This window comes from Equus asinus, chromosome 6 (genome assembly GCF_041296235.1).
Source record: "Equus asinus isolate D_3611 breed Donkey chromosome 6, EquAss-T2T_v2, whole genome shotgun sequence".
Taxonomy (NCBI): Eukaryota; Metazoa; Chordata; class Mammalia; order Perissodactyla; family Equidae; genus Equus; species Equus asinus.
This window is the reverse complement of record NC_091795.1, coordinates 62169099-62193449: the sequence shown is the minus strand read 5'-3', so window position 1 is coordinate 62193449 and position 24351 is coordinate 62169099. Positions and strand designations below refer to the sequence as shown.

The window sequence follows — 24351 nt, the reverse complement described above, 5'->3', positions numbered from 1 at the left end:
ACGTGTAATCCTGGACTAGATCCTGGATGGGGGTGGGGAGTGGGGAAGAAGTGATGGTGGGGAGAGATTGGCATAGAAAACTTTGTCAGGATGCTTGGCAAAATTTCAGTAGAGACTGTTTAGTAGATAACAGTACTGTATCAATGTTAAATTTCTTTAATTAGATCTTTTACTGTGCTCATTTAGGAGAATGTCCTTATTCTTAGGAAATGCACACTGAAGCATTTGGAGGTAAAAGAAAAGTATGTCTATAACTCTCAAATGATTCAGAAAAACAAACACATACACATGGAGAGCGATGAAGCAAACGTGGCAAAATGCTAGTAATTGCTCAATATTTGTAATTTGTAGAACTGGCCTAAAGGATAAGAGCTAATTTTTATTTGATTCTCCATTATCTTAAAGATTCTTATCTCCATTATCTTAAAGATAACTATCTTCAGCAGAGTAAGCTAGGCATAAATATTTGGATGAAGCATTAATAATTCTGTCACTTGGACACTAGGCATCAGTTAGACTCACTATCTGGAGATTTTCACCTTTTTTTTCTTAACCACAACCCACGATATCAGGATTCAGCACTTATATATGTAGTGTCTCGTAGTGCAGATATAAAATAGGGTTTATTGGGGGCAAACTTACACAGAGAGAAGGAGCAGATGCTCATAATCTTCAGGCCCTTATCTCTCCAAGGAGAAGCTTGTTTAGGTGGCATAGCTGGACCGCACACCCCAGGATGGTTTCCAACAGAGAATCTCTCCCACCCTCCAAGGCTCTGTATGTTCATAGGAACAAGGGGCAGGGAACATTTATGTGACTGTGTAACAATGGAAGTTCCCTGTTAGAGAAGTGGCCTTGTGAAAAAGGAGTTCTAGAGCCCAGCAGTTGATGGCAGTCTGTTCTTTCATTGAGTTAATTGAGACCTGCTGAGCCAGTTGTCTCCTTAGTTACCCAAAGGGAGAGGAAGTCAGCCTCCAGGGCTACCTGGATTTGTCTTTGCTCTCACATTGCCCAGCTAAAGACACTGTTTCCCAACACCTTTGCATCTTGGTGTAGCCATACAACTAAGCCGAAGTCATTGAATTTTGAGCAGAGGTGATATTTGCCCCATGATGTCTTTAAAGGGAAGCTGCTCGCCCTCACCTTGTTTTTTATCCCTTCACACAGACTGGAATGAAGATGTGGGAGTCGTGAGCAAGCTTCAACCAAATGGATGAGGACAATACCTAGGAGACAGAGGAGCAGTCAGATAGAAGGGACCTGGGTGCCTGCATGGCTGTGTGGAACAGAGCTGCCTACTGCTCTGGACAACTACAAGCTCAGATTCACATGAAAGTAAAATAAACCTATCTTGTCTAAGCCTCTACTATTTGGTCCCCATTAAAGCCTCCAAATCAATATTGTAACTGATACATGTATACAATACTGAAAGAAAAGTTTCACAAAACAGTATCCTTACAATAGGAGTCAGTCTCTGACATTTTCTACTCTATTCTATTCATTTTTTTTAAATGCTGATCCCAATCTATTAAATTGATTTCATTATCCATTAATGGGTGGCACTTGTAGTACAAAAACCACAAAGGTGGATCCCATGAAATTGTTCTTTTATAGATCAGATGTGCTCAAATATTGGCAATTTCATATAATTGAATCAAATAGATGTCTATGAATCAAATAGTTAATGCCTGCTTTCTTCAAGTTTATAGTCTCAAGTGGACAATAATGACCAGCCAGTGAATGTGTACACACAAGTGATTCTGCAGTTCCTAGGCGTGGACTCATTTATGTTGTGTGTATGCACACACATGTATACAGGAATGGAGGGTCCTCAGTGTAAGAGTGTTCATTATCCTGATTCCTATATTTACAGGTTGCTTTACAAAGCAAAAGTGATCAAAATGTGAAAATATTCACTAATAAAGTGACCACTTATAAAATTAGTCTCTACTCCAAACATACTTTCTTCTTTACCGGTAATGTCTAACTACATACCGTTTTTTGGTCAAACTCTTTTTTGGTCAGTTTCTCATGCATTATTAGACATATACATTGCAAATATAATGGAAATTAATTGCAAAGTAAAGTGGTAAGTCTTTCAGAAGACACAGAACTTCATCAAATGAAAGAAAGTGAAAAAGAACTACTTGAACCACATGCAAAGTCATTGTCAGAGTTAGAGCAAGTAACAAGTGTTAAAATCCACAAGGATGACAACAGAACTAGCCCTTCAAAATATAACAGAAGTCCTTGGAACACTACTAAGGAATAGAAAGAAATGAGCTACAGATACACACAACAACGTGGATGGATCTCAAAAGACATTATGTTCAGTGAAAGAAGCCTGACACAAAAAACTATACACTGCATGAATCCATTTATTTGCAATTTTAGAATAGGAACAACTAACCTATGGTGATAGAAACCAGATCAGTAATTGCTTGGAGAGGGGTTGCTGATTGGGAAGGTCATGAAGGAAGCTTCTGAGGTGATGGGAATATTCTGTCTTGATATGACTTCCTAAAACTAATTGAATGATACACATAAGACTTGAGCATTTCAATATATATAAATTATATCTCAAAAATTTATTTATTTTTTGCATAGAGAGAGAGAAGTACTTGGGAAAAATTGAAAAAGCGTCAAATATTTTTGCAAAAGATAACCCTTTTTAATGGTTATACTGCAAAAGTCAAATAGGTATTGATCTAATTTATATCACACCATCAAACAATTTTGTCAGAAAGATTATACACCCTCCCAAATAAGAAATACTTGGTTTATTCTTTGCTCTAAGAATTGTAATAGTTGTAATTATAAACCACATTTTGTGAACTATACATTAAAACACTGATGATTTTTATTTCTCTTTTTCAGGATAAATTCTCTATCAAAATTTGGTCCTCATTTTAAGTAGACTCACTTTAAAATGCATTCATTCAACAAATATTTATTGAGAGCCTGCCACGTGCCTGGCATGGTTCTAAGTGCTTGGACTATATCCGTGAACAAAATGAACAAGGCTTCCTGCCCCTGTGGAGTATGTGCTCTCACAGGGAGACAAGCAACACACAATAAATACACAAAATAAGAAAGCAGAGAAGTATGAGGGGGAACAGCTAGATCTAACACCCTGAGATGGGAGCGTGCTTGGCATGTTCAAGAGACAGGAAGGAGAGCCAGACCTGATGGCCCAGTAGTTAAAGTTCAGTGTGCTTCCCTTTGGTGGCCCAGGTTCCATTCCTGGGCATGGAACCACACCATTCATCTGTCAGTAGCCATGCTGTGGCAGCAGCTCACATAGAAGAACTGGAAGGACTTACAACTAGAATATACAACTATGTACTGGGGCTTTGGGGAGGAAAAAAAGAGAGGAAGATTGGCAACAGATGTTAGCTCAGGGTGAATCTTTCCCAGCAAAAAAAGAAAAGACAGCAAAGAGGCCAGTGGGGCTGCAGCAGAGAGAGTGGCAGCGGGGAACAGGAGCGAGCTCTGAGGGGCACCAGGGGCCAGATCATGTCAGGGTTTGTTGGTGTTTTCCTAGTATGGGATCTTCATACTTCCGTCCAATTCTTAGTACAGGGGGGGTCCTGTGTATGGGCGTGTGTGGGTATGCAAGCGTGGGCATGTGTGTGAATTCCTTTCACTCCACTCTAGAACTATTTACCTGGCTGTTCTGCACTCATCTCAAAGCAATCTGTTCAAAATAGAACTCTCCAAACACCCCATCTCCTGCATTTTCTGTCTCTGTTAAGAGCATAAACATCTACCCAACTAATCAAGCTAGAAACCTGAGTCATCTTTCTTCCCTCTCTCTCATGCCCCAAACTCCTACCAATTCTACACCCACAGGCTCTTGAATTCACTTCACCCCCTTTTCTGCATCTCCATCGTCTTGGCTACCATCACCTCCTGCCTGGCCTCCTACAATAACCTTCTGCCAGCCCTCCAATTCTAGCTGTCAGACTGACCTCAATCAAACCTAAATCTGATTTCATAACTCCCCTGCTTAAAACCTTTTGGTGGCTCCCCACCAGTCACAAGATAAAGACCTTGCTCATTAGTGGGACTCATAGGCCATTATCCATCAGATTCCCACCCCCCTTTCTGGTGTCATCTTCATCAGCTTAAGCTCCTGCCACCCCAGACATCTTACCATCACCAGGACACACCTGGAATTTTCAAGCCTTTGTAGATGATATTTCTAAATCTTGAAATGCTTTCCCTCACCCCATGATCATTTGTGCATCCTTCAAGATCAGGCTCCAGGGAACTCTACTGTGACTCCCTCTCCCTGATCTTCCCAGTCAGTTAGGCTCTTTCCCTCTGTGCCCCTAGCACACTCACACACACCTCTGACCTTGCCCTTATAGTTATAAGCATAACCACATTTCACCCCTGCATGCCCTCATCTGCTAGCACAGACCTCCAGCCTCTTCCTGCTTCTGTGCATGTTCCTACCACACAACACCCACACTTGTAGTTCTCCCCAGGAGCTCTAACACAGCCACAGTCAAGTCCAGCCAGTCCCAATGAGGTCTCAGGTTTGTTTTATTCCACTTTTCCTGCTACAGTGAGCACAATCCTCCCATGAGTAGGACCACGTATGTGTGAGGTGGCAGAACGGGGACTTGAACTGACTCCCACGTCCAGAGTTCCTCATGCTAACCCCTCCCATGCAGATGCAACTTTACATTTATGTATACATTTATGCAGATTTAAAGTTAAAAAAACCCTTAAAGTGTATTACTGCATAGATATGTATAAATATATACTTATATATCCTAGAGCTATTTTATAGCATGTATATGTATGTACCCACATATATAAAATAAAATAAAAGTTCCATCCTTAGAGGATTGTTTGTCCATGACAAGATTTCTACCACCAGCTATTTATAGATCTGGATATCTTTGCATACAGATGTAACTAGATATTTATTCCTATATGTATACACCATAAATAATTTTAGGATCTCAGTAGCAACTGCTAATCAAGGACTTATATACCTAGATACATAAGTATAATTTTAGAGTTTCAGTAAGAACTGATAATCTAAAAATTACCAGTCATGCTGTCTCTAGTCACCCAGTCCCCAAAGGAAAGTCACTTCTCACAAAAATGGTGTGTCTGTCTCCCTAATGACACAGAGAGCGCTCTCGTTGTCTCAGCCAGCTTGTGTCCCCTGTTCAGCTCCTCTCTTTGAATGAGTGACAGCCCGGCATCAGTGGGGAGACCTCATGCTTGTTTTCCCTGGGGTCCTAGGAGATGAGGGGCTGTGGTAAGCACTAGGCCAGTTCCCTTCAAGCTCCAATGACCAGGCGAGGAGGAGGGGAGGGGACCAGAGGCCTGAGGCGCCTCCTCACACCTCCATTTCTGCTGTTGTCAGAAAGCTTCCTGGCTTCCTTTTGTGATCAGCTAGTCCTGGAAAGGCTGCAGCAGATGGCTAATTACCATAATGCACAGAGCTTTTGAGGGTCCTGGGTGCAAACCCAGGCGTGACCAAGCCAAGAGCAGCTGCATCTAACGCGGCATGTGGAGCCAACATTAGGCTTTACCCACACACCCATTCTGACCTTTCCAGTGGGAAGCTGATGGCATGGTTCAGAACAGATGGCCAAGAGAAACACTAGGGAAAAGCCCTCCCGACCAGCTGTAGTGTCCCTTTTCCAGCCTCCTAGCCTAACAGCTCAGAGCTGACATGAAGCTCATTATCCCCATTGTGTCTTTCTCTCATGGTTTTTATTCTCAGAGCAAGCACAAACCCTGACAGTTCCATTCTTAGCATCCCTAGCTACTGGGAAATTTGGTTTCTAAACCAAATGATGCTTGTGGCAGTTAGGGCTGTTGGACTCTGCCTGGCTTCTACCCTTGGCAAGCATCTTTCCCCACAGATAAACTTCAGGACCCCCACTAGCTGATTTAGCCCTCCCTGGTCACTAGAGCCAATCCTGAACCTGGAGGGATGTAAGAAGCTCTTGCCCAAACTCAGGATTTAACATAAAATCACACTGGCTACTCATCTGGTATTGACTTTGTTTAGGACTGAAAAAGAAATACATTATTGTAGCAGAGTGAAATGAAATTTTTTAAAACCAGGATTCTTCTTCAGGATGGAACCAAATTTTTGCTTAGGAAAACCCTTTGACAGCAGTGTGGGGTGGGGACTCGGTGAAATGTCAAAGGAGGCCCATACACTATATGTCTAAAGATTTAAAGCTATAAATCAAGTTAACAAACTTTTAAATAAAATGTGTTCCACTCTCCTATCTTGACAAATATTTCTTCTTAATGACCTGGGAGGCCAGGTTTGAGTTTGGACTTCACGGACTCCCCAGAGTTCTGAACCAGAATGTAGTACCCTGGGGAGCCTGGGCCCCAGTGCTGGCTCCTGGCCCGTGAACCACCCCTCACCCCTGGCCATTCTTCCGATCCCAATTCCATCCCACACGGAGGGAGCCTCTGGCACATACGTGAGGACACTCCTGGCTTCACAGCCAAGCTCTGAACACACTCCCGTCCACAGCTGCCATAGAGACCACATGGCCATAAAACCTAAAACACTTCCTATCTTGTTTAGAAGGTGGGAAGGAGGGCAAACTCTGGGCAGGTATGTCCCCTTTGCCAACTGGATGCCTCAGACCATAGGTTGGGGTGCAGGCTCCTCTAAAGCTCAGTACCCAGCGCTGGGGACTGCTTCTGGGAAGCTTCCTGTGGTGAAAAAGTACCTCAGACCCCAAGGGCATGAGAAATTAATAGGAATTTGGGTGTCAGATAGTAGAGAAGGGAGAGGACTGAACAACGTGCCAGCGCAGTGAAGAACTTTAAAAACCGGGATGATACTTTTTTACCATAAGTTTTACCGCTGCAATGTAAGCCCCTCACCATCCCAAACCTTCGATAAAGGCTACTATACCTACAACAGCCTTGCACAACTCAGCGGTGGGGAGTGGTAGTAGGGATGGTGAGGGGGTGAGAGGAATCAAGGAGAGGGGAGCACTCCAAGTCTGGGTCTACATAGTCACAGAGGCAGCGTCATGGAGTGGCAAAGTGATCCCTAAACAATGAATTCTGAAGAAGCGGGGAGATGAGAACTAAAATTGACTAAGACATTGCCCTTGGGACTTTTCCAGAAAATTTGAAGAAGACACTGAACTTTAAACAAATTGAGGAATGAGTCAATCTGGTGCAGCTCTAAAGGGCAGGGTGACCCCAGTTAAATTATAGCATACATTTTTATAGCTAGGTATTAAAAAGTGTGTCTTTCTAAAATATATAATATGTATGTGACATATTTAAAATGACAAATTCTTTAAAAAATGTCTCATCTTTGGTGACCCATCTAATACTCTGATCCTGTCCATCCGGAGACCTCCCTGGCTCTTTCCAGACCAGGGTCTACTCCAAGATGACCTTTATATGTGTATGAGAGTCAAGATTTACCTTTTTCTGAAACTTATCTCTAACACCCAGGGCAACCCCCTTCTGAACTGGAGTGAAGGTTTTCTGTGCAGGAAACCTTTATCATCCGCCTTCCCTATTGCCCAGGGAGGCTGCAGCTCAGCTCCAAACAGCCTATGTTCAACTCTGACCCCATGTCCCCAGTCTCATCATCCTCGAGGATCCTTCTCGTTGCTCTGGGCTCCTCTTGTATTTCTGGTCTAGAGAGATTTTCCCCTTCCTGCTTTCACAGTTGCCCACACAGCTGACTAGCACTTCTCACGTTTGGGTTCAAGAAGAGGGACTTCTGGCATCAGCTCAGCCTCCCATCTTTGGTTAGAAGTCTACTCTACTGTATTTTTTAAAAGCTCATAAATTCTATCTTAAAGAAAAATAATATGGAAAAGGCAACACGCATAAAGCAATAGCACCATTTATAGCAGTGCAAAATTGGAAACCACTCAAATGTCTAATAATGGAGTAATAGATAACTTAAGAAATTTACTCAATGGTAGATTTTGCAGTCATTTTAGGTGGTAATTATGACCACCATTTAGCGACATAGGCAAGTGGTTTAATGAAAAAGCAGACTCCAAATTATTTGTATATAATTGTTGCAATTATATAAAAGAAAGATACTCAAAAAGGACTAGAAAGAAATACCCCAAAACAATAATTTTAGGGTTACGGGATTTTGAGGGATTTTTTGCTCTATTTTTCATTTAAAAGATTTACTACAATAACTTAATAAATTAATTAAAATTTAATTAATTTAGTTTTAAAGACTATTAAAATAAAAGATTTATGAAGAGAATCAAATTTAGATCTGGTGATGTTAAGTAAATTTAAGAAAACTGACTTCACTTATTAATAGCGTCACTAATTAAAAAAGTGCACTCCTAGATACATGTTTTTATACTTTTTTGTTAATAGGTTTTAATGAAAACATCATTGATGAATTTGCTTCCATTAAAGCAAAGAAACTAAAATTATAATAAATTCTTGTTTTGATATAAATAAAACATTTACAATTAAAATTAAAATAATGGAGTTTTAATACACCTACTCGTTAATTTTCCAATAGTTTTTCAACTATGTTCTGAAAAGAAATTAACCATTAAAATAAACACATAAAAACTAATATAGAGGTGCACATTTTTCCTTTTGCCTCAGGGTCTAATATGACTTGACCTAGCACTGTCAGATCCTATCTTTATTTACAACTTTCATATTTTGTTCATCAGGGATTTTTTGCATTAATTTCAATTGGTTAAAATATTGCATTAAACATTATTTATCTCAATTACTGAGTTTTAGAGCTACCTTACATTTTGCACCAGAGGCAATTTCCTTTTTTTTCTCACTGTGGCTCTGGCCCTGAAACACAAAAGCCCAGCATCTGCTCTGTTAAAAATCTTTCAGAGCTGAGTTGGGGAATATAAGCAGAAAAAGTATCCTTTCAATCAGGCTGGGAGTGGGGAGGGAAGAGAGTTTGGAAACATTTGCGCATTAATAAAATCTTACTCTGTCGCCTGTTTACTGGGGTTCCAAGTAAGAGTTCATTAGCAAAGAGTCCAAAAGTTTTTTAAAAAGTTTGAAAACCAGGGGCCGGCTCCGTGGCCGAGCGGTTAAGTTCGCGCGCTCCGCTGCGGCGGCCCAGGGTTTGGATCCTGGGCATGGACATGGCACTGCTCGTCAGGCCACGTTGAGGCGGCGTCCCACATCCCACAACTAGAAGGACCTGCAACTAAGATACACAACTGTGTACAGGGAGGGTTTGGGGAGATAAAGCAGAAAAGAAAAAAAGGGTTGGCAACAGTTGTTAGCCCGGGTGCCAATCCTGAAAAAAAAAAAAAAAAAAGTTTGAAAACCATTGATTCAAGCTCAACCCCTCTTGTTCATAGTTGAAAACTCAGACACACACATAGGAAATTAATGGGAGAGTTGGGACCAGAACCCAGGTATTCTAATTGAGATTAGCAAAAACTGTGAAAAACAATATTCCTTCACAGGAGTAAGCATTAACTGACAGCATCTCAATTATCCCCCCACCTCCCAGGCAGTAAAAAGACAACTCTGCAAAAGCTCTTAATATCAAAGCTGTGGCTCGGAAGCTAATGCCCAACTCAGTGAACACATAACACCTGGAAATCTTTTGACCCTAATTAAAAGTAGAAAGAGCGCTGCTTTCTGTTGAACCCTAGTAGGGAACAGCAGAGTAAAATGAAGCAGTGATTTCAAGAGACGTTGCTATTTGGCGTCCATTCACCCCAATCCCAGTAGGAGCGCTTTGAGTATCTACCCTTCCCCATTCTTGATTGTGTGCTTCGGGGCTTCTCCTCAGAAGTACATGGAATTGCGACAGCCCTCTTTTGACTGTAAGAGGAGTGTGTGTTTGAAATTGAAGCCAACCTGGAGAAGGGTCGACTCGACATAGAGTAAAAGAGAAACTGAGTCCTGGTAACATATTGAGCCCCTGCACTAAGCCACCCCCAAGACCAGCATTACCGTGGAATTTTTAATCACATGAGCCAGAACTTTCCTTTTTGCTTAAGTCAGTTTGGGTTGGATCCTCTGTCATTTGTAACCCAAAGAGATCTAACTGATAGGGTTGACAAGATTTTAAGTTTCTTAACTCAAATATAAGATTGCTCCAGTTGTAGTATTTCTTTGAACTTTGTTCTATGTTTATTTTCTTTTGTTTTCTGCATGTTCAAAATTAAAGAATAGTTGATAGTCATGCTGTTAGTTTCAGTAAAAGTTAATATTCTTAATAGAAAAAGAATAAGTGAGTGAATCGTGTGCTACATTATCAGAGATGCAGCTGTTTGCACCCAGGAAATGCCAAATCCATTGACCAGCTGTTTGCAGTAGTAAGCCAGAAAATAGCTTCACTCCAAAAAAGATGGATTCCCATCCTGAAGAGGATGAGTTTAATTGGAAAGTAAAGAAACGTTTTTGTAGAGAAACAAAAATGGATTAAAAAATCAAATCGTCCTAAAGAAGGCAGGAAAAAGAAAAGGAAATAAAACACGACAAATCACACAAAATGGTAGACACAATTCCAAGTCTATCAGTCATTGAGAGTGAAGTAAATGATCTTGTTTAGTTTGTTTAGCTTAGTCTAGTTTAGTGAAGTTTGAAGACAGAGATTGTCAGACAATAATAAAAGTAAAGCCAACTATGCTTTTTACGAAAGACACACCTAAAGCATAGAGACACTGAAAGGTTGAAAGTGAAAGGACAGAAAAAGTGAAACAGGCAAATATTTACCAAAGAAAACTGGAGCAGCTATATTAGCATCAGCCCAAAAGATTTGTTACCTATAAAAGTGCCATTGCAACTAAGAGATGTCAGGGAGGGCCTTGCCTGGTGAAGATTGGACATTCCACAACCTAGGCTATGGTTCTTACTTTTTAAATCACTCAATCAATTCATTCAACTCATTACAAAATAATAATAATAAAGACTGACTATGTGCTAAGCTAACAAAGTCAAACATATTCCTTGCACTCAAATTTGCAAGGTTGTAGGGAGCATAGATAAATAACTACACCAACAAATTGAAGCTTAGTGTGGTCAAGGCTGTAACAAAGGGGTGCATACAGAGCCTTGAGAACACACCGACAATAAGGGAGGTATTTGAGTGGTATTCCTCAGGAATTTTGAAGGGTATTCCTTTCATTCATCTATTGGATAAATTTCCCTGATGCTTCAGGCTGGCCTCCTACTATTGATTCCTGACACTTAGCTCCAGTACTCTTGTGACACTAAGGGGAAGAAAGAGTTAACTAGAGTCACATGTCACTTAACAATGGGGTTACGTTCTGAGAAATGCGTCATCAGGCAATTTTTTGTTGTGCGAACATCACAGAGTATACTTATACAAACCAAGACGGTATAGCCTACTACACACCTAAGCTATATAGTACTAATCTTATGGGACCACTGTCATATATGTGGTCTGCCGTTGACTGAAATGTCATTGTGCGGCAACATGACTACAGGGGAGTGAGGTGGGTCTAGGGCCTGGAACCATCATTCTCACTGGGTTGGAGCAGCAGGAAGAAATCCAGTTGGATGGGTTGTAAGTTAGAGACAAGGCTCAGGTCAGCCTCTGGAAGGTCCAGCAAGAGATAAAGAATAGGAGGAGAATGAACAGAGGAGTAGGGAATACTTGGAAATTCAAGAGGATGGCTAGAAAGCTCATAGTTCATATCAGTGTTGGGAAGGGGAGGGTTAGAGAGAGTTTAGAGGCAGAACTGGCAACATCAAAGGATGGACTCATTCTTAGAAGGCCTGGGATCCTGGGTGGGCCAGACATCAGAAACAAGGAGATTGGTTGCTCCAACGAGGTCAATATCCAGTCACTAAAGTAGAGCACTGAGCAAAGCAGAGACAGGCAGCAGGGTTGAGGATTGAGGGTCGCCTGAGCATCAAACCAGAGTTTCCTTAATTTCTCCATACTGGGACCAGCATTGGTCCTGGAGAGCCTGCAGGGAGAAGCCACCTGGCCCAGTTATGGGAAGAAGAGAGAGTCTGAGCTGAGAAACCAGGCAGGTGCTGATACCACCACGGGAGCTTCATGGCTTCAAGTTCCACGATTCCCAGTGCAAGCTCCTCCTTTGAACTGCAGCTACTCTTGGAAAGGGTAACCCATTAAATCACTCTGTGTGAATGAGTTTATCAGATGTCTTCCTGTCTATTGGAAAGAACTTAATAATTTGAAAGCACTGGATTCCTGGGAAAGAGTGAACATAAAGGGTGGGTGGAGAAGGAAAGACATTGAAAGGGAAAATTGCAGGCCCCAGAGATAAGTTTATTGACTTCCGTTTTGCTGAAGACCAGTTCTGCCTATGGTGTCTTGGCACCATTTAGGAGTTCAAAGACAGGCTCCACCCAGCTGAGAGCTGTTGGGCATGGTTGTACTGTATATATAATGCCATGTAATGACTGGTTGGGGTTAATCAAATATAATGCCCAACCCAGACCTATTAAATTTCACCACAAAAGAGGCTTTAATCAGTCTTTTATCAGCTTGGTGCTCCGGCCTAAGAAGACTGCTTTTGTTTGCCCATATAAGAGACAATGGGAGAGCCAGGACCAGCCTGCTCTCTGGAGTACAACAAGCGAATTGTCCACAAACAACAGATCATTCAAAGCGATGGGAGAGGAAAGGCAGGAGAGGCTGCATGAATCTACAAAAGTGTTCAGTGTTAATGGTCACGGCCTTGAGTGTTTAAATTCAGGCCACATTCCCGCTGGAGCTTCCAAAATATAGGGGGGACAGGAACAAAAAGACTCCAGTGTGCTCCATGTAAGTCTATCTGGCTTTGGCCCTCTGCAGGACATTCTCGTTTGCTGCTTGCTGAAAAGGGAAAGGAAAACTGACATTTGGTTCTCTCACTAAACAAAGCGCAAAGCTCCTGGGGGTTGGATGTGCTTCATGGGCTGGGGATCAAAGGGATGAGTTTAGGTTCTACACCAGCTGCATCTGTCCCGCTGCCCCAGCACCTCGTGGACTATGGGAGGGATGGCAGGAGAAGGAGACAAAAGGCAGTGAAGAGGAGAAAGAAAAGAGGGAGATTTTCCCTGACCCAAAAGAAGGAATGAAATTTAAGCCACTCAATTCAAGCCTGGTCAACAAATATTTGAATACTTTCTAGGAGGCAGGCTGAGACACACACAGGTACAGAAACAAACGCACAAATTAAAAATCTACCTTATCTGTTAGAATTAGAGAATGTTAAGGCTGGAAAGGTCTCAGATCATCTTTCTTTATATTGTTCTGGTCTTCAAAAGAATGCATGGGTTAAAAAAAAGTGCTGAGCAACACAGTCCCATCCCATTGGAGTAACCTCAAATTCTGGGGTATGATCATGGGGCTGTTGTGGGACGGTGTCATGTGTCACTGGGGGAAGAAAGGTTGGGAATTATTGATCTAGTCTGACCCAGGCCTCTTACTGTAAGGAAATGGAAGTTCCAAGAAACAAAGTGACTGGTCCAAGGCCACTTAGCTACTTAGGAACAGATTAGACCCCACATCTTCTAATGCTCAGTGCAGGACTCAGTCCACTGTGCTACAAAGTCTTACCACTCAGGCTTCCTGGATGACTCAAATCCTGAAGACCTTAGGCAAATTATCGACTTTCTTCAGTCTAGCTGTCCTCACTGATATGTCGCCCATTAGCTACCAAATCTTTGTGCCCATCACTTCCAGTCTTCAGAGTTTAGATTTTGTTTGTGAACCAAGATTTTCCCTTCTGCTGTAGATGGGATTTTGCTTGGGCCTGGGAGTCTGTAACGAACAGGACGAAAAAGAAAGGATGGAGTTAGATGGACAGCAAAGGAGAAAGAGTAAATCTTCCTCATAGGACCAAACCTGTGGTCCTGCAACTCAAGAATAGTGTGAAGGTGGGGGCAGGAGCTGCCTAAGTTGATCTTGTTTAGAGCTGCATTCAAATGTGTTTGAGGGCTGATAATGATAGGAGGACATTCCTGTGACGAGGTGGGAGAGAGACCTGGGACTGATTCTGTTTATGGAAGATTTACTGGATGCTTCAAAATGGCTCAGCTTCCCTAAAGATATTCTGAACTGTAATTGCAGATTTCCATTTTAGGTTCTTGTTCTCTCCCATTCTGCTCTAGACAATCAATTCAAAATCCTTCCTCAGGCAATGTGCAAAATGCCTTTGCAGAGTTGATGAAGGATCTGTAGTGTGGCCCACATGAATTTATCAACTTTTTTCTGCCTGTAATGGGAGTGGTTATGGCAAAGCAGTTATTAGCTAAATTAGATCAACAATTTGGGCTGGTGGGGCTTGGTGACATACCCTCTTTGATAATAACTTCTTTATAAATTATATTAATTATGACTTTGCCTTGCACTGCGGTAATGGGACCGGAAGCTATTTTCTTTCAGGCTTCAATAGTCTTGTAGCCTCCAATTCTTTACTTATGTTCTTGGCAATTAAGTGCTATCCCAAAACATAAACACCATTTCCTCTTTTTAAAATCACTATGCAAGGAGTGTCATGTGAAAGCTGCTGTTACTTAAAATACGATCTTGTAAGATAAATAAAGGAGAACTCTCCTATTCATAAGATCAGCAAGGAGCTGTTATTAAAAATCTTCGTAAACTATGCTGTCCATTCTGTTTTCCTTTTTGTTTTTTCTTCCTTCCAAAATAAATAGAGTCTTTCCCTTTGGAATATTTTTAACTGAAGCGGAAGAAAACAAACAAATATTTTGATTGTTTTAACTGTGGTTGTTAAAACATGGCCTATAGGAAAAATAGAAATAAAAGGAGTACCACATGCTCTACTCCCCACACAATGCACAGTGAGCTGTCGGGCATTTCCCTGCAACTACGGCTCTAAGCTCCCTCGTCCTTACCTCAACCAGTCAGGATGGCTCTTCCTCACTACAGGAAAGAATATTGACCTTGGAGTCAGATTGACCTGGTTTAAATCTATTAGGTTGAACCACAGGAAATTGCTGTCTGTGTACACCAAAGATGGCCAAACATTGGCAATTTCATGTGGGTTGATCTAATAACATCTTCTCATTGATCAACCTTCGGGTTATTGTGAGGATAACAGATAATGTATTTTAAATGCCTTGCTTTTTCCGTGGCACTTAGTATGCCCACAATTTATGGTGACCAATCTAATTATATAGAGGCAGCAGTGGCATTTCCTTCCAGGTCAGATCAACAAGTCTTATCTGAGACCCTCCTCTTCATCCCAGGTGCTACTTCTGTGTTGGGAATATCTGAGTGAGGACAGGTGTCAGTTCAGTGGGACAGATGGCTACCAGGTGGCGTGATGCAAGTAGGAATTTGGCAGTATACCCACGGTACAAGGTGGTATGAAGGAGGAGGTTGTGAACTTTTGAGGATATAGGGGATGAGGGCAGCCTTTTCTTAAAAGAGATGCCTCATCAGCGTGCTGAAGAACAGACAGCTTGGTGGAGGATGCGCCAGGCTGGGAGTTCAGAGAACCTTAGGCTTTTGGAAGAGAGAGAGAGAACTGCCATCAGATGAGGTTGGAGAGATGGGCAGTGCCCATAGGTTAGAGCTAGGTCTTGTGGTGCCTGGAGCTTTTACAACTTATGGGACCCTCTTTACAAAACTGAATACAAAATGGACGTGCAGACACACCTCTAGGGCCCTCCGAGGACCTGAAGGTGGAGAGCCTTGACGTTTCAGCTTCATTATCTTCCCAAAACATCTGCCACTATGAGAGGCCTTGTTATAGAGCAGGGGCAGAAAACGAGCAGCCTGAAGGATCTCAAGCAGGAAAATGACATCATCAGATTTGGCTTTCGGAAAAAGCACCCCAAGGGCTGTCTGGAAGATGGATCTGAGGAGCTTGTGTTAGATAGCTGAGAAACCAATTAAGCGGCTATTTTAATAATCCAAAGAGCCAAGAGTTTGAACATGGCAGAATTCATGAAGAAGGAATTGACCCAGCCTCACTCAGCAAAATCACTGGGAGATAGTCACCCCAGTAGGCCTGTTCCTCCTGTCCCTGAACCCTTCCTGAGCAGGTGGCAGATGCTTTCAAAATCAGGTTGTCTACCTGGGAAGGTCTTGAATTAGTCACATGGCCAGAGGCCTGTCACCCCATACACTACTGGTCAGCCATGGCACTGCCATGCCCACTGAGGCCTGGTATTCTTCACCCCTGCCCTGCCCTGCCCTGTCACTTGCCTAGGTTCTGCCTCTTTATAGATCAGTTGTCTGCTGGGCCAAGAGCCTGACCCTGAATCCTGGGCCACTTGATCAGGGCTCTGTCAATTAATTCCTGCCATGCCTTTCCTTTTCCTCCAAACCTTGGACTGAGCCATGGACTCCGCCTATTCCATCCTCCTTGGAAAACCCCTGTTCATCTTGTTCATCCTTTGAATGCTGCACAGGAGTCTGCTCCTCTCTGGCTGGGATTTCCTCCTCTGTGATGCTCCACTGATCCTTCTCTGGTTACCCACTCCCCCACCAGTTCCCCTCAAATTCAATGACTCTTTTCTTTTGAGGAAGATTAGCCCTGAGCTAACTACTGCCAATCCTCCTCTTTTTGCTGAGGAAGACTGGCCCTGAGCTAACATCCATGCCCATCTTCCTCTACTTTATATGTGGGATGCCTACCACAGCATGGCTTTTGCCAAGCGGTGCCATGTCCACACCTGGTATCCGAACCAGCGAACCCCGGACTGCCAAGAAGCAGAACGTGCGCACTTAACTATTGTGCCACTGGGCCGGCCCCTCAATGACTCTTTTATCTCCTTTATATCTTGCACATATCTTTAGTAATATATGCATTATGCTCTATAATTATTTATTTGTGTATCATTGAGGTTATGGACCAAGTCTCATACTGTCATTTCCCCAGTATCTCACACAGTCCCTAGCAGATAGTAGACACTTAATAAGTGTTGGATGAAGTGCATGAACTGAATTCACTCCTCTCCTCTTACAATAAAACAACACAACAATAACCTAGCCAGGGTCTAGCTCTGCCTACCTTCTAAGGACCACAGTACCCCAGCCTACCTGGCTTTGCATATCTACTATTGTCTGCACTTCTGGCTTCAAGGACTCCATTCAAAGTGTTAAAGGACCTCTGCTCTTCACCCAGAATCAAGCCTGGTCTTTCCTTGGCACCCACCCTCCTACAGCTGGGCCCAGTTTCCTTGGGCCAGTCCTTGCTCAGTCTCCACTTCTTCCCAGCCTGCCTCTGAGGTGAAGAGGCCTAGATGCTTTGTGACCTCTCTGACCATGCTGTTTGCACAAGAGGTGGATAGTAAGTCCAAAAGCAGCCAATTACTGGGCTAGACCATACCTACAAGGTAGCCCAGTGGGGAAAGTTTTGACCAAAGGAATTATCTCAGTCGGTTTGAGCTGCTATAATAAAGTGCCATAGAGAGGGTAGCTTATAAACAACAGAACTTATTTCTCACAGTGCTGGAGGCTGGAAGTCCAAGACCAGGGTGCCAGCATGTTTGAGTTCTGGTGAGAGCTCACTTTCTGGTTCATAGATGGCCATTTTCTCACTGTGTCCTCACACAGTGGAAAGGGGCGAGGGAGTTCTCTGGGGTCTGTCTTTTTTTTGGTGAGGAAGATTGGCCCTGAGCTAACATCTGTTGCCAATCTTCCTCTTTGTGCTTGAGAAAGATTGTTCCTGAGCTAACATCTGTGCCAATCTTCCTCTATTTTGAATGTGGGACACCACCATAGCATGGCTTGATGAGTGATGTAGGTCCGTGCCTAGGATCTGAACCTGCAAACCCTGGGCCGCTGAAGCAGAGTGCGTGAACTTAACTGCTATGACACTGGGCTGGCTCTCTGGGGTCTTTCTTATAAGGGCACTAATCGCATTCATGAGGGCTCCACCCTCATGACCTCATCACCTCCAAAAAGCCCCACCTCCTAATACTATCATATCAGGGGTTAGGATTTCAACATACGATTTTGGAAGGGGGCACAAACGTACAGTCTATAGCAGGGATTATGTGGTGCAGTCAGATTGACAGGTCATATAGAGGAGAACATCACTTCCGGGAACCTTCCGGGAGCAGCAGAGTTGTAGATGGGGTGGTTTCTCTGGGAAGGGGACACGGGTGGGGCAGGCATCATGACTGAGCCTTTGAGTACACTGCTCCAATCTCTAACTGCCTATTATAGCAAGTGGCTGAGCATTATCACATTTACACCAGTTCCCCTTGCTCCCTAGTCCCCTGGGAACCATGTGGATGGGCCCAAATGGATGTTTGCATAAGCTGTGGGTTGTGTCACAGTGGAGGGAGTCTGAGCTTAGGGAATCTAAATCTTTTATCATGGGTAGTGAACATGCCTGCTCTTTACTTTGGAGAGAGATTGTCTTTACTAACTGGACAGTAAAAGCACGTGTGGCTTGTTATCTGGATGGAAGCACTATACCTTCCAGGCTATTTATTATACAGACATCCTTGAAAAGATATCTTGAATGAAGGACAGTAAGTACTTCACTCACAAGATGTGCAGAAATGCGAGGTCCTCGTGGAGAGTTGTCTTGAAAAAGGCCCCTGTCCATTCACATCCCGGCACTGGCATGTTTATTCCTCAGGCGATAGAAACTTTACTTTTCCAGTCCTAACCCCTCCCCCAAGCTCTAATCACAAATTTCCTCCTCCAATTGAACATTCCATACAGATTTCTTCAAAAGTCAAAGCTAGGATGTCTAAAGCTATGTACATCTTTCTTTCCTAACTTTCCAGTTTATTACTACCGTTTTCCTTATCTTACCAGTTCTAACCCTAGGAGTCATTTTTTTCTTTTTTTTAAAGCTTCAGGGCATGGTTATGTGTTGTTAGTTGTTAATTTTTTTTAGTACTCACTGTGAACCACCACTGCCAGAGTATGACAACTGACAGACAGGTAGTGTGGTCCCACGACCAGAAACGAACCCAGGCTGTGACAGTGAGAGTGCCAAATCTGAACCACTAGATCACCAGGGCTGGCTCCCTAGGAGTCATTTTTTAATTCCATCTTCTTCATCACTCATAACCAATCAATCACAAAGTTCTATCAATTCTGCCTTTGAAATATCTCATTCTTACCTTCTTCTTCTTTTTTTCTTCTGAGGAAGATTCATTCTGAGCTAACATCTGTTGCCAATCCTCCTCTTTTTGTACGTGAGTTGCCTCCAAAGCATGGCCACTGACAGATGAGTGGTGTAGGTCCATGCCCAAGAACCGAACCCAGGCCGATGAAGTGGAGCATGCCGAACTTAACCACTCGGCCACCAGGGCTGGCCTATCATTCTCACCTTTTCTTCCTGGCCATTTACACTGCAATTAGCTTAGTTCAGAATTGTATTTCTTTTCTAGACTGCTCAAGAAATGTCCTAACTACTTTTCTAGATTCCTACTTCTCCCCCTTGACACCTCTTAATCCTCTTAAGGCACAGCTTTGATTGTATCACAGTCTTAATAAAAATTGTTCAGCAGTTACTCAGTTCAATAGAACAGTCTAAACTTCTTTCTCAAACATTCAAGGCCCAGTCTGGCCTTATCTCCAACCACTCTGTCATGGCTGTGTAGTTCCCGCCTCTTTACTCTACCTGCCATGCCCATACACACCTGTCTACCTCCCTACCATTCCTCAGCACACAGAGTTCTGGATCCCAAGCCTTTGCAAACCACTATCATCAGTCAGAGCCTAGGAATTCTATTACTGGCCCAGCCCATGCTAATTTCCTTGGTCCAATTATATTTATTTTAATATTTAACCCCATTTTGTCCCATCTGGCTACTTAATTGTTTTATGTCTTATGTGCTCACCTCAGTTGTAAGTTCCTGGAGGACAAGAACCATCATTTGTATGCCTTTTTTACCATTCAGTGTCTACTTAGCACTGACTTGGGCAAACTATAGAAACTCAACTCTCCTATTTGCTAGCCATGTGACTGGGCAGGTAATACTTGTACCTCAGTTTCCTTATTTAAAAAATGAGATAGAAATAGTACCTACGTCACAGGGTTGTTGGGATAATTAAATTAGATAATATGGGCAAATATTAACAAATTATATGGCATATAGGAAGAGCTCAATCAATATCGACTATTAATATTAATCTTATAGTGATGAATGAATAAATACATAAATGAGTGAACGAATGAATAGATGAATGAAATACATAGTCCTCTTTCTTGGGGCACTCCAGTCTAATGAGGGATGACCAGATAACGTAGAAAACTGTTTATGATTCATACCAGTGACCCACAGAAGGGGTCAGATAAAAGATGGGGAGTGGCACCTTCCAAAGGGCCTAACTTAATCCTTGAAAAGATGGATTCTCCAGAGATAAGAGAGAACCTGATAACAGAGAAGAACCAGGAAAAGAAGAGACCAGGGGGTGTTTGCTTGTCTCCTTTCCGTTTCCATGTTTCTGTCTGCTTCTTGGGTAAGCAAGGCTCTTGAAACATAGGTGAGGGCGCTGGAGAAGCAACAGTCTAGCAGTTGGTCAGAGACGGAGGCTGTTCCCCGGCTGCGGGTTGGCAAAGCTTCGCAGAGGCGACACAGACTGCCCTTCTGCCAGGGCATCTCTGCCTCCCTAGGTGTGACTACAGGCAAGCTTGATATGAGCTAGTTCTATGGAAAGTCGTCACTGGTCATCAGAGCCACGATGCTGTTCGATATTTGTCATAAGAAGTAAACACTCACTAACTGGCTGGGCAAAAAGACAAAGGCACTGTCTCTTAAAGAGTACAGCATCCTCCGTCCTCTTCTATCAGCAAATTACTATGGCTGTCATTTCAGTGCCTTTCTATATGTCAAGTACTGTGCTACGTGGCAAATAATCTGGTGAAGCATTGCAATATCCACTTTAAAGAAAAGGAAATTTAGGAGCATCAAGATTAAGTAAGCGCCTTAGGTTACACAGTTAATAAGTGATGGAGACAGGATTCAAAGACTTTGCCTGCCTCCAAAAGTCTTTTCCCTCAAGACTAAGATATAATAAAATCCAAAGGAGCCAGGCCTTGGATTCCCATTCAAGTATCCCTTCAGCCACACTCCACTGACATCCTTTTACCATTTATCAGCTATTAACATAACTGTGCAAGTGAAATTATCAAATGCTTTTTTTTAAACTAATTTCTTTTTTTTTTCCTTAAAGATTGGCACCTGAGCTAACAACTGTTGCCAATCTTTTTTTATTTTTCTGCTTTATCTCCCCAAATCCCTCCTGGTACATAGTTGTATATCTTAGTTGCAGGTCCTTCTAGTTGTGGCATGTGGGACGCCACCTCAATATGGCCTGATGAGTGGTGCCATGTCTGCGCCCAAGATCCGAACCAGCGAAACTCTGGGCCGCTGCAGCGGAGCGCGTGAACTTAACCACTTGTCCACGGGGCCAGCCCCTCAAATGCTTTTTGAGAGTGGGTTTTCACAGGCTGGAGGGCGAATGTAGAAGGGGGACATTGAGCCCCTCAGTAGGGATGAGGGAAGAAACCAGCTGTGTGCAGCTGAAGAAAAATGAAAATAAGTTTACTTGTTAGCTGACGGCTAGCTCTCTATGTAGCAACTACAATTTTTTTTACATTTACTGCCAGATAGAACTTCTGTTACAGCTCTTTATGTCACCAGTAGGAAAATATGGGATCCTCCTAGAGCTCTTGATATTGAATCTGTTACTACACTTTTTCAAAATAATGTTAATAGGTATAATAAAATGGAATCTTACCCACAGTCACTTTGTTGTCTGTATGAAAATATTGGCTCTGGAAAAGGGACGGCCTGGTCGGAGACCAAAGACATAGAAATCTGTTTTGAGAATCATGTTCTTGGCCTGAAACAGATCTCACATTGAGCAAGGTTGGCTGAGGCCAAGGTTCCCAAGGGCAGGAAGCGGGGGACGCCGAGCAGTTTGTTTTTCTGCAGCCTCAGTGGAGCAGGGCAGTCGGGGAGGGTGTAATTGGTTTCTGCTCCGTCTTCCAAGGGAAAGAGCAGCCCCAGTTAGTGTTTGCTGCATGGAAGTAGGAGTAGTTTGCCTTAAGCTGGGCAGACTGCAGACCCTCCATAAAATTGTGGAGACATTTCCTGTGGCCCCATTCCAGTTCCCCTTCCAAAGGGCCTCTCTCTCCCCTGGGTGTCCCAAATCCTACTACTCCTGACCATCTAAGCCACCAGCTTAGTTAATGCAGCTTCCGTGTACAGTAAAATGGTCTGGGTCAACGGCAAGTCCAAGAAATTTGACAACTCCACCATCTCTTATTTCCCTTCCCGTTTGATTTAATTAAATAGTTAATTAGGCAACTGTTTTTAAATTATCTTTTAAAATCAACTTGGTCAGTTAAGCAGGTTCTGATCAATACAGATATTATTTCTTCCTTATATTTTGATAAAGTGCTATTGTGTCTCCCAAAAAGATATGTCGAAGTCCTAACCCCTGATAACTGTGAATATGACCTTATTTGGAAAAAGGGTCTTCGCAGATGTAATCAAGTTAAGATGAGATCATACTAGATTAGAATGGGCCCTAAATCCAATGACTGGTGTCCTTAAAAGAAGGCTGTGAAGAGACACAGACACATACACAGGGAAGGCAGTCATGTGAAGATGGAGGCAGAGACTGGAGTGATGCAGCCATAAGCCGGGGAATGCAAGGATGGCAGACAACTATTAGAAGCTAGGAAGAGGTAAGGAAGGATTTTCCCCTGGAGCCTTCAGAGGAGCTTGGCCCTGCCAACATCTTGATTTTGGACTTCTAGCCTCCAGAACTGTGAGAGAATAAATTTCTCTTTTTTAAACCCACCCAGTTTGTGGAACTTTGTTATAGCAGTCTTAGGAAATGAATACAAGTTCTTTCATATGCATTAATCTTTTCTTTTTTTTCCTGGTTTTGCTGCCTGTTGCATCCCCAGCACTTACCAAAGCTCTTGGCAGCATAACGGGAGCTCAATTAACACGTGTTGAACGTATGAGTGAACTGATTATGTATGTGTACAATCTTTTTATGTAGAGGTGTATTGATATACTTTCTGATCTATTTCAGTTGTTTACTATTGCAAGGGGCCCATGAATCTATAAATCCATGCATGTGGACTGAATAAATAATGCCTATCACATAAATGTACTTCTTATATTAACTTAAGAGACTTACAAATAACAAAACTAACAACTGACAAAAATTCCTACCAAAAAATCAAAATGAAGTTACTTTTTGTTAATAAGAAAATATGAAGATTTTCAAAAGGAGTGGTCTGTCATCTCTTCTCCACGTTTTCTCTGAAATTGTTGAACTTGATCAGTCATGCCAGTCATACCAGTCACTGCCACAGCTAAATCCTCAATGATAGATTCTAGTCTATTTAATAGTCAATATCATTGACTTGGAAAGTAGAGCAAAGAACGATACAACCCATTATCTGTATACATCTTTTGCTGCTGCAAGATGTAGGAGTTGGGGCCGGCCCTGTGGCCTAGTGGTTAAGTTCGTGCTCTCTGCTTCAGCGGCCCAGGGTTTCCCCAGTTCGTATCCTGGGCGCTGACATGGCACCACTCATCAAGCCATGCTGAGGTGGCATCCCACATGCCACAACTAGAAGGACCCACAACTAAAATGCACAACTATGTACTGGGGGGCTTTGGGGAGAACAAGGAAAAATAAAATCTTAAAAAAAAGATATAGGCGTTGCCTCAAATTTGTGAAACACGTGAACTCAGCTTGAATTATGAAATATTCATTTGTTCCAAATGCCATTCTTTGTAGCCGTCCTTTCCTCATTGTTAAAATCAACTCATAATCCTACTCTGCACAGGGCTGGTACTGCACTAGTCTCAGGGACAGTGTTTCTCAAAGTGCACCCCATGGATCACCTGCATTAGAACTACCTTATAGAGCTAGTATAATTAAAATAGTGTCGTATTGGTGCATGAAGAGACAGATGCAGTAGTGTCACAGAAGACAAAGTTCAGAGTTAAACCCAAATCCATCCAGAAACCTAGAATATGATAAAAGAGGTAATTCAAGTAATGGGCAATGATGAAGTAAGGAATAGATTATTCGCTAAATGATTTTGGGGGAACTGCACAGCCATCTGGAAAAAACAAGTTACAACCAAATTCTACGTCTTATTCTAGAATAGATTCTACGTGGATTGAAGATTTAAATATTTTTTAAAAATGTGTAAAGATACTAGAAGGAACTATGGAATAATTTTTCATAATCTTAGAGTGGGGAAGATGTTTCTAGGTATAACATAAGACTCAGAAGACACTAAATAAAATATTAATGAATTCAATAACAGTTAAACTTTTATAAAAAGCTATCCTACTGAAGTCACCAAAAGGGAAGTCAAAAGATAAATGACACGGGGTCAGCCCTGTGGCCAAGCGTTTGAGAACTCTGCTTCAGTGGCCCAGGGTTTCAGG

The 24351-nt window shown here is 42.5% G+C and overlaps 1 long non-coding RNA gene across 3 annotated transcripts in view; it reads right to left on the bottom strand.

The window, feature by feature from the left end:
• LOC139045530 (uncharacterized) overlaps positions 1–24351 on the bottom strand; it is a 90406-nt gene that overhangs the window by 12172 nt on the left and 53883 nt on the right. The window contains exon 6 of one of the 3 annotated variants that reach the window (XR_011504039.1): positions 13535–13738. The exons of the other annotated variants lie outside the window; for them this stretch is intronic. This is a non-coding gene — a long non-coding RNA (uncharacterized lncRNA). The remainder of the gene's footprint in view (positions 1–13534; positions 13739–24351) is intronic. 3 annotated transcript variants of the gene reach the window in all.